Here is a 9756-nt window from a genome sequence, read left to right on the forward strand (position 1 = left end):
GAGGCAAAGATTCAAGCTTCAGGCTAGGAACAGTGTCAGGTACCTGTGGTCCCAGCTACTCAGGAGGCTGAGGTGGGAGCATCACCTGAGCCCAGGAGTTTGAGGTCGCAATGAGCTGTGATGGTGTTACTGCACTCCAGCCTGGGCAGCAGAGCAAGACCCTGTCTCTAAAATAAAATAAAATAAAATAAAATAAAATTCAAGCCTCAAGTGGTGAGTTTAGTTGACATTTTACTCCTCTTCAACTTGGAGATTCTACAACTCAATTGGTCTATTCAGGAGGTCCTTTGTTAACCCAGGATAACTGGTACCAGAAACCAGCCACTTTTAGTAAGTCCACTTCAAACCAACATTTCATTGTACATCATGAACAAAAGGTTTGATTGGAGAGTCACCTTAAAAAACTAAACTACAAATGAGAAGTAATAGGAAGTTTGTTACATGTTTAACAAAACTTGCATCAAGTGTTGATGGAGGAAACCCTCATTTTTCAACAAAACTGTCCAGTTGCATTACAGGAAGCCAGCAACATCGTGTTAATGAAGCTCACTTCTTACTCTCATCAAAAAAAGAAGAAGAAATGGAAGGCTTAGTTTCCCAAGAGCTTCTCAGTGTTTTGACATTTTAATCATTCTCTTTTTAAAAACTTTTCATATACTCTATTTTCTCTCTAACCAAAGGCTTTGCAGATGGTTCTCTGGCACCACTTTCTTATTCCTTCTGTCCCTGGGCATGTTTTAAATTTGCAGTTTCATTTCACACTTGACTTGGGTGTGAATTGAATGGGCAAGGTTTCATTTCCAGCCTCAAAAAATACCCCCTCCCGGTCTTGCTCTTCCTCCTTGCCTCCTACCCCGACTCCCTGATGGATTTCTTTGCTCCAGCAACTCTGTGCCCAGCTCTGTCCGTTTTCAGCTGTTTCATGCTTGCAGGTACACATGCGTGCTGGCAGCAGCCCTGCCAGCCATGGGCACTGCTCCCTTGGTAGCCCACGGTGCCTGGGTAAGAAGGGTTACAAATGAGGACATTAAATAAGCCTGCTAGGTGAAGCAGGCTGCAAAGCAGGGGCACCAGCTGAGCACTTTCTGTGTGCTGGGACCCTTGGGAGGATGATGTCTAGCCCCCAAAGCTGCTTCTGTCTGACACTCCTCACCTCTCTACTTCTGGGTCTTATACAGGAGGGGACTTCTAGGGCAGAGCCTGGTGCCACCAAGGCACTCAGAGACTGCCTGCTCGGTGACCCTCACTTGGATCGAATATAACTGCCCAGAAGACCCAAATTCACTCCTGTGTAACCATCTTCCCTGCCATTTTGGGGCTCTTGCCTTGTGCCAGGCACTGTGTAAGCACCTTCCATATATAGCCTTTGTCACTTTTCCAGTGGCCATGTCATCCTACAGATGAGGAAACTGAGGCTGGTGCAGGTGGTGAGAAGTGCAGCTAGATTGAGGGCCGCCTCCCTCTGGCCCTGGAGCTCTGGGCCTGATATGACCTAAAGATGCCCAGACCTGATCTCACATGGGGCTGTCCTCCCACCTCCCAGGAAGTGGCAGTGAGATTTAGTGGTGCCATGATGCCAGTAGGCAGGGACCTTCAGAGAGTGAAGCCAGGCACTTAAGACAGCCCCAGATCACCACCAGGGCCCACGGCAAGCCACAGCCACAGCCACGGCCACGGCCAGGCCCTGGACTCAGCTGTCTTCTGGAGAGGAGCTGGCTGCTCAGAGCTGTAGCCACAGCCACGCCAGCTCAGGTAACTACTGGGTCTACTTTGCAGCCCCCACAGAGTCAAAGGCTAGCCCAGTCCAGCTGATACTTTGCAAAGGTGAGGAACTGGATATTTTTATGCCCACAGAATAAAGAGCTAAACCTATCCATAAGCCTGAGAAAGGATCAGGGAGAAGCCAATGTCGATGATGTGACCAAGAGCCAAAGCTTGCAGAATAGGCCAAACCATAGTCAGTCACCCCACTGTCATCCCTACCAAGTCTTGGGCCCAACAGAGAAGAGGACCGGGGAGTTTGGACCAACTGGGCCTCATGGGTCACTGCTACGGGCCTCTTCCTCCTCCCCTGATTGTCCCTGTGGCTTGTGTGCTATCCGTGGACCCAGAAACACTAGCACCCGGCCAGGTGCCAGGAGGGCATGGGTCCAGCGCTCAGTAAACAAGGCTGCATGAGTGAGCAGGCCCAGTGCCCTAGGGCTGCTCTAGCTGACCTGAGCTCCTACGTATCTGTCCTCTGGCTTCTCAGGAAACGACAGTGAAACGAGACCTTGTTGTGAACAGATGCCAGGTGAAAGGGGGCTTGAGTGGGGTTCGGCCAGGGCTTTGGGATAGTGGCTGGGAGTGCTCCGGTGTGGCTTTGACTGGACACTGATTTCATCAGTGCACTCCCTCCTGTCTTCCATGGCCCTCGGGCAGCTCCACAGGGCTTATGATTTGTTATGGACACATGTCGGGAGGCTGCGCGTCACCAGAGGGCAATCAGCAAAAGGCAGCTACAAGTCAAATCCAACCAGGACATTTTGGAGGCTATGGCCTGTCACTTGCAGGCTGTGGCACTTTGCTTCAGGTGGATTCCTGGAGGTACCCTCTTGATGGCCTTCCCTGTGCGGGGTAGGGTGGCCTGGGAGGTGTCCCAGGGAGCCAAGCTCCTGCCCCCCATTCTGCACACAATAGAGCCCCATCGATCTGCCCTTCTGTAGAAGACATGGTTTATAGGAGCCGGGCTTCACCAACATTCGAGAGCTGAATTCTAAACAGCATCTCGTACCCCCGCCCCCACAGGTTGTAGGACTATTTTTGCAGCAAAGCAGCCCAAATGGAGGACTGAAGGCTGTTTTACACTGACCTTAAAGAGACAGCAAAGGGTTTGCGCTGCCAGCCGTGGGTTGGAGCGAGCCTGCCTTCGTGGCCCACACAAGGGCCTGTTGTTCTGGGAATCAATTGGGGCCGGTGTGGGGTCACAATAGGGCCTTTCAAAGAGACAAAGCGCCTCTGGACAGAAAAACTCTCTTTGCTGAGTGTCCCTGCACACGTGGGCATCCGCCCAGGGCATTTAAAATAACGCAATTTGAAAAAACAGATTTGAAGTGATTTTTCCCACTCCGCACGATTCAGGGGCCTTTGTTCTGTCTGCATCGTTCCCAGTGACAGCAGCTTCTAAGATCTGGGGCGCTGGGCAGACACGGGGGTTCCTAGCTGTGGCTGCTCTCTTCCGTCACAGGTAACGAGATCATCACACTGCCAGGCTCTCTAGATGGTACCCAGAGAGGCTGGATCCACACAGCGTGCTCAGCTGCCAGGACTTCCTTCAGCCGGAGGCAGGCACCCAGCACATGCAGTGTGAGACGACTTGCCAGCGCCACTGAGTGCCAGGTGCTGCTTGAAGTGCTTTACTTCTTCACTTAATCCTGTGACAACCTTATGTGGTAGATACAATTTAGATGAGGACTCTGAGGCACAGAGAGGTTAAGCGACTTACCCAAGGTCACACAGCAAGTAGGCGTGGATCCTGGTTCCAGCAGAGTGGCTCCTGGGCCTCTGAGGTTAACCATCATGCTTCATGTCTCACTATGACAGGGTCCCTGTCCCTCTGGGAGCAGGGGGCACAGACATGCTAAGAAGTCTTTCATACCCACAGTACTGACTTCACCAATGCTGAAAACTCCAAATGGCACTTGAGTGTCAGGAAAACCCAGCCAGGAGCCCAACCTTCCAGGCAGGGTTGTCTGAGATGAGGGAGACTTTGCCATACAAAGAAGTCAGAAAGGGCATCCCTGGGCAGGGCAAGGCTGATCTGGGCCAGGTGTGTGTCAGAGGTTACAAGGGCCTGGGCTGCTCCTACAGACAGAGCTGAGCTTGGCTTTCACCCAAGGGGCAAGCCCTATGGGGCTATCTGCTGGGCAGTGACAGCCATCCAACCGAGAAATGCTGTGGGTGTAGGCAGGCAGGCTAGACCAGGGAGATGGGAGAGTCTCAGCCAGACTTTGATGAACTGGGAGCAGCCAAAGGGAGGTGGCCAAAGGCGTGGCCTGAACCAGCCGAAGTGTGTGGCCCCTCTCAGCCTCAGCTTCCTGTCTGCAGAATGGGAATATTAATTCCACCTCACAGGCTGCTGGGAGGATTTGAGGACTTGGTTCAGATAAGCCCCTGGGACCAAGGACATCTCAGGAAGTATCAGCCACTGTTATTGTGGGAATGAAGAAAAGGAAGGTCTAGAATGATCCTGAAATTTCCAGCCTGGACAGATGATGGCTTCACATTGTGTTTATTCATTAAACGAAGAATGCCATGTTCTTTGCATTTTATCATAAACTTGGACTGTTACTTTTGCTATTTCCCATAGAACTGAATATTTAATCAGTCATAACAGAGTTTAAAATAGTACCAATTAGGAAACCAAGCTCCAGTGCTTCGGGGAGGGGCCATTCCTGTCACAGCCCTGGCACTGAGGGAGGAGCTCCCAGAGGGCCTGAGAGGGTCACAGTCACTGGGTGGACCTCTGTGCTCCCTCGGCCCCGGGCATGAGCAGCCAAGTCAGAACAGCCTCAGCCACCAGCACAGTAGTTCTGGGAGATGCCTGGGAATTTACAGATGAAGAGCCCAGGCCCCAGGAGGGTGAGAGTCAGCCCAGGGCACCGGACGAGTCAGCGCTGGCCTTGGCCCTGCCTCCCACGTTCCCTCCCCTATGAGGGTACCTTACTGCTTCTTGAATTGAGGCAGAGGAAGAGGCAGGAGCTGATGAGAGTGATGAGTAACCCATGATAAAGACGGAAAGGGGGCAAAAACGGCCCGGGAGGCTCGCCGATGGCAGCATCCAAGTCTATTGCCAACTGGGAGTCTGGCCCCTTGGCCTCCACTTTCTGGGATGAGAGCTGGTAACACCTGCGGATTGCACAGGACATGCCCCCTCCAGTGGCTGGAATGAGGGGCATGGCTGTCCCCCACATTCACACACACACATCACCCAGCACAGTCCAAGTGTGTTGTACCGTGGATGTTAGGTGGCACGATGATGGTGATGAGGATGTCATCTATTGGCTTAAACCCTGCCCACCTCACATGCCCCCTCCTCCAGGGCTCTACACCTGTCCCACTCCTGCTCCTGGGCATCCTGGCTCCCCACACCCCACCCACTGCCCTTAAGCCTGCAAGCACCCACCCTCCAGACCCCACTCCCAAGACTCCACTGCCTCCCAGACACCATGGCTGGGTCTCTGCCGATGCTCACCCACAGCCATCCCCAAAAGGCTCGGTGGACTGAGGGGCCCCACACAGCCCCAGGACAGGTACTGGCCAAGGGAAGAGGAAGAGAATTGACCCTGAGGGCCTCCCCTGTGACTCATCCCTGACACCCAAGCCAGAAGACGGTGGAAGTGCAGGTGGAGAGACAGCATATTTTTATGGACTACTCACTTCTACAATTGGGATTGGGACCTCCAATCACAGCCTGTGCCCCACCTTGGACAAACAATGACAGGAATGTGCACCGAGACAGCCAGCCCAGCTAAGCCGGCCTGGGCAGCCAGATGCCTCAATAGGGTCTGCCCTGCCCTTCACCCCACTTCCTGAGGCGGGCAGTTTTCTGGCTCCGGTGCTGACAGGTGAAGGACGCTCAGCCCTGTGGCTGTCCCCACAGGGTGCACTCTCGGAAGCTGGCACTGCCCTGCTGGAATGGAAGGGACAGGGTTTCTGGCCTCACTTGGCAGAAAGGTGGGTGGAGAGAGGTTACAGGGGACCAGAGAAAGCTGGCCACGTGGTCAGCCTGGGGCCCCATCCCACCAGCTCCATCTGCTGAATGTCGTTACCTACTGTATCAAACACAAGACCCCACAGCAGCCAGCGTGCATTCTCCATGTGACCGGAAGGAAGAGCTCCACATGCGCGCTCCACTGTTACGTCGAGACAATCCTCCTAGGGAGATGCTATGATCATTTCCACCGTGCAGATGAGGAAGCAGATTCTCTGAGGCTGAACTGTGCCCAGCCTACGCCGCATACAGAGGGAGCCGGGCAGAGGCATGGTGTAGACTCCTGCATCTTTACATTCCCTGCCTCCCTGTGAGTCTGTCTTCCCTTGAGCACTCTTCCCATCCTAGCCCCATACGCAGACTGCGCTGGATGTATAATCTCTACTGTCCCAGCTTCTCTCTGAGGCTTAAAAGGGCTACTGTTCCCAAATACCCCTGCGCTTTGGCCAGAGACCCTTGAAAATCCACAAAGAAGGTGCTCTTGGTAGGGCATGGGACACCAGAATGGGGAGTATTTGGGGAAGTGGAAAGCAAAAAAAATAACGTTTTTTTGTTTTGTTTGTTCATTGAGACGGAGTCTCCTTCTGTCACCCAAGCAGCTGGAGTACAGCAGCACGATCTAGGCTCACTGCAGCCTCTGCCTCCGGGTTTACAGCAATTCTCCTGCCTCAGCCTCCCCAGTAGCTAAGATTATAGGCACACACCACCGCACCCGGCTAATTTTTTTTTTTTTTTTTTTTTAGTAGAAACGGGGTTTTGCCATGTTGGTCATGTTGTTCTGTAACTCCTGACCTCGTGATCTGCCCTTCTCTACCTCCCAAAAGTGCTGGGATTACAGGCGTGAGCCACCAAGCCCCACCAAAAAACTAATGTTTTACAGTAAAATTTACAGGCAGGGTGCAGTGGCTCATGCCTGTAATCCCAGTACTTTGGTGGGAGGTTTGCTTGAGGCCAGGAGTTTGCGACCAGCCTGGGCAACACAGGGAGACCCTGTTTCTACAAAAAAAATTTTAAAAAGTATCAGCATGGTGGTGTGCACCTGGGGTTCCAACTATTCAGGAGGCTGAGGTGGGAGGATCACCTGAGCCCAGGAGGTCAAGACAGCAGTGAGCTATGATTGGGCCACTGAACTCCAGCCTGGGCAACAGAGCAAGATCCTATCACCAAAAACAGGGAAAAAAAAGTGCTTATTATATACCCCAAACAGGAATGGTGCTAATCTTTTAACCTAACAGGACTCGGATGAGACTTTTGTGAAGAAGACAGTTGCCTGGTCCTGTTTTACACTCTGTATTGTTTCAGGGGAATGGAATTCAAGCATTTCCCACTCCAGACAGGCAGGTTCCCCAGCCCTGACAGTGGCCTGGTCTGAGCAGACGGTCCAGGTTTGGGAGGAGGCTGGCTGTTCATGTCTGCTCACTCCTTCCTTCTCCGAATCTTCTGTCTGCTGAGCATGTGTTTCCTGCTGGGGTGAGAGGACAAACCCATAGGAGCGGCCCCTTCACCCAGTCCGTGAGGAGCTGTAAGGAAGCCCCAGCAGACTCAAGCAAGCTCCAGTCGAGTTATTTCCGAGACAGCTGTGAGAAAACAGGCACGGTTGCAGAAGCCATCCGAGGTCTGTGGCGAGTGGTTGGGGACAGAGAGAGGTGCAAGGGACAGGCATCGATGACAGTCTTGGGCACCAGCACACTGGCACCGTGGGTCTGACCTGTGGCCTTTGCTATGCTGGGCCTCTGCATCCACACGCAGAACCATGGGAGGTGCAAAGCCGTGCTCTGGCCACCTGCTCAGACGGTGGGCACCGGGAACCTTCCTTCGTCCCCAGGCACGGAGACACAGGTCTCTCCCTTCCTGCCCTCCTACCTGGGGTGCTGAGAACAGGCTGTGACTTCACAGAATCCACACATCTTTGCCTCCCACCCCACAGGGCCTCAGCCAGCAACTGAAACGTCCTGCGGAACTCACTCACTCCTCAAGCACCTGTTGGTCTCTCCCTTTGGCACAGGGAGTAACTTCACCTCTTACTTTTAAAAATTAGAGATTTTGTAATTAAAAAAAAAGGGGGGGCTTCCCTATTAGAGGAAGGGACTTTTCCCGGGCCCCTTCTTCCTGCCCATCCCTCCCCATCTACAAACCTACCTCCATCCTCTGGGTCACATCCACCCCCACTGCCAGACGTCAGGCCTCCTTCCAACAGCTGCCTCCCGTCTTCAGAGGCTGTTCTGCTCCCAGCGAGGTCGCTCCCAAGGCATCTGATCCAATCTCTGCATCCTTCAAGGCAACACCACCAACACCATAACCAAAATCAGACAAACACATCAGCGAAAATGAAAATATGAAAAACTCACAACACCCAAATCACACCAGACCCAAGAAAACTGCCAATCCCGCCCCTCTTCTCCCCTGCCCAGCCTGACTCCTTGAAAGAGCCAGCCCGAGGCTCTGCCCATTTCTCTGCCTCCAGTGTGCTGTCTTCGTTTGTGTTAGTAATCTTTACATTTTTATTTCTACCAAGCGTAGATGTGAACATGGTTTGAAGGCTTAAATAGTTCATAAAAACGCCCAACACTGCCCTGGACTCCTGCCCTCCTGCACCCTCCTCTTTCCCCAGAGGCAGAGAGGCAGCCACTTCCACCTCTTTCGCTAATCATGTAAACAACAAGTCTGTGTTAGGCTTCCTGGGTTTTTAGATTTAGGTTTTCCTGCTGGGTGTGGTGGTTCACACGTGCGTTCCCAGCACTTAGGGAGGCAAAGACAGGAGGATTGCTTAGCACAGCAGACCTGCGTAGACAGCGTAGCCAGACCCCGTTCTCCACAAAAAGGAGAAAAGAAAAACAAGTACATTCACAGACTCCTCACTTTGGATGACGAAAATTGAGCTCCTGTCCTTCTCCATCCGCCACCTTCTGCATTCAGTTCCCCTCCCTCCACCCTCCTGTGTGGCTGCATGGTAATCTTGTGCAGGTCAGAATTCATCGTTTGCAGCACTGTATTAAGCTGTGTCATGCTGTTCAGAGATAAGCCATGCAGTGCACCAGAACGACTTCCCCTTTCTTTTGTATCCCATGGAGCTAAGAATTACCTGCAGTTTGGGTTTGTTTTTTGTTTTTCAAGAGAAGGGGCTTATTTTTTTCTATTTACTTATCATTAATTCAACTCAAATCTGGTGACAATTTTTTTTTAAGACATTCTCGCTCTGTTGTCCAAGCTGGAGTGCAATGGCATGATCACAGCTCACTGCAGCCTCAATCTCCCAGGCTCAAGCTATCCTCCCACCTCAGCCTCCTGAGTAGCTGGGACTACAGAGGCGCACCACCACGCCTGGCTGATTTTTTTCTTTGTAGAGATGGGATCTCTCTATGTCACCCAGGCTGGTCCAAACTCCTAGGTGGTGACAATTTTCTAAGTCTCCCTCAGGATCATCACACACATCATGTATTCCACCAGCTTCCTCCTCCTAGAGGGTCTCTCCCGGAGCCTTCCCACCCACCCTGGGTGCCCTCATCGCCTGGGGCCAGTGGTCCCTGCATCATCTTCCTACGATGAGCCGCCCCCCGCCCAACGCCCCGTGCCCCACTCCCCTTTCCTGCTGTGCGCACAGCTCTTGCTCCTGTTAGGCCCACTCCTTTGGGAACGCGTGCTCCACTGACCTCCTAGGAAACTGTTTAATGAGAGTTAAGGAGGCTGGGTTTTAGGCTGCTACTGTTGGACAATGTTTTCTTCTACCTTCACCCTTGATTAGTAGTTAAGCTGGGAGTAGAATTGGGGTTAAAAATAATTTCTTTTTAAAATGTAGGAGGCATAGCTCTATTTACATTTAAGCTTACAGAGCTGCTGTTTCTTCCATGATTTCCTCCGATTTTTCTCTGTCCTGTTTAGGGCTTTTTATTTGTGTATCCAGTGTACTGAACTGGTTCTCCAAGCTTATTTTACTGTCTTCTGTCTCTTTGTCATTTTGCTCTACTTTCTGAGAAGTTCCTCAAATTTGTCTTTCAATCCTTCTA

This window comes from Saimiri boliviensis, chromosome 1 (genome assembly GCF_048565385.1).
Source record: "Saimiri boliviensis isolate mSaiBol1 chromosome 1, mSaiBol1.pri, whole genome shotgun sequence".
Taxonomy (NCBI): domain Eukaryota; kingdom Metazoa; phylum Chordata; class Mammalia; order Primates; family Cebidae; genus Saimiri; species Saimiri boliviensis.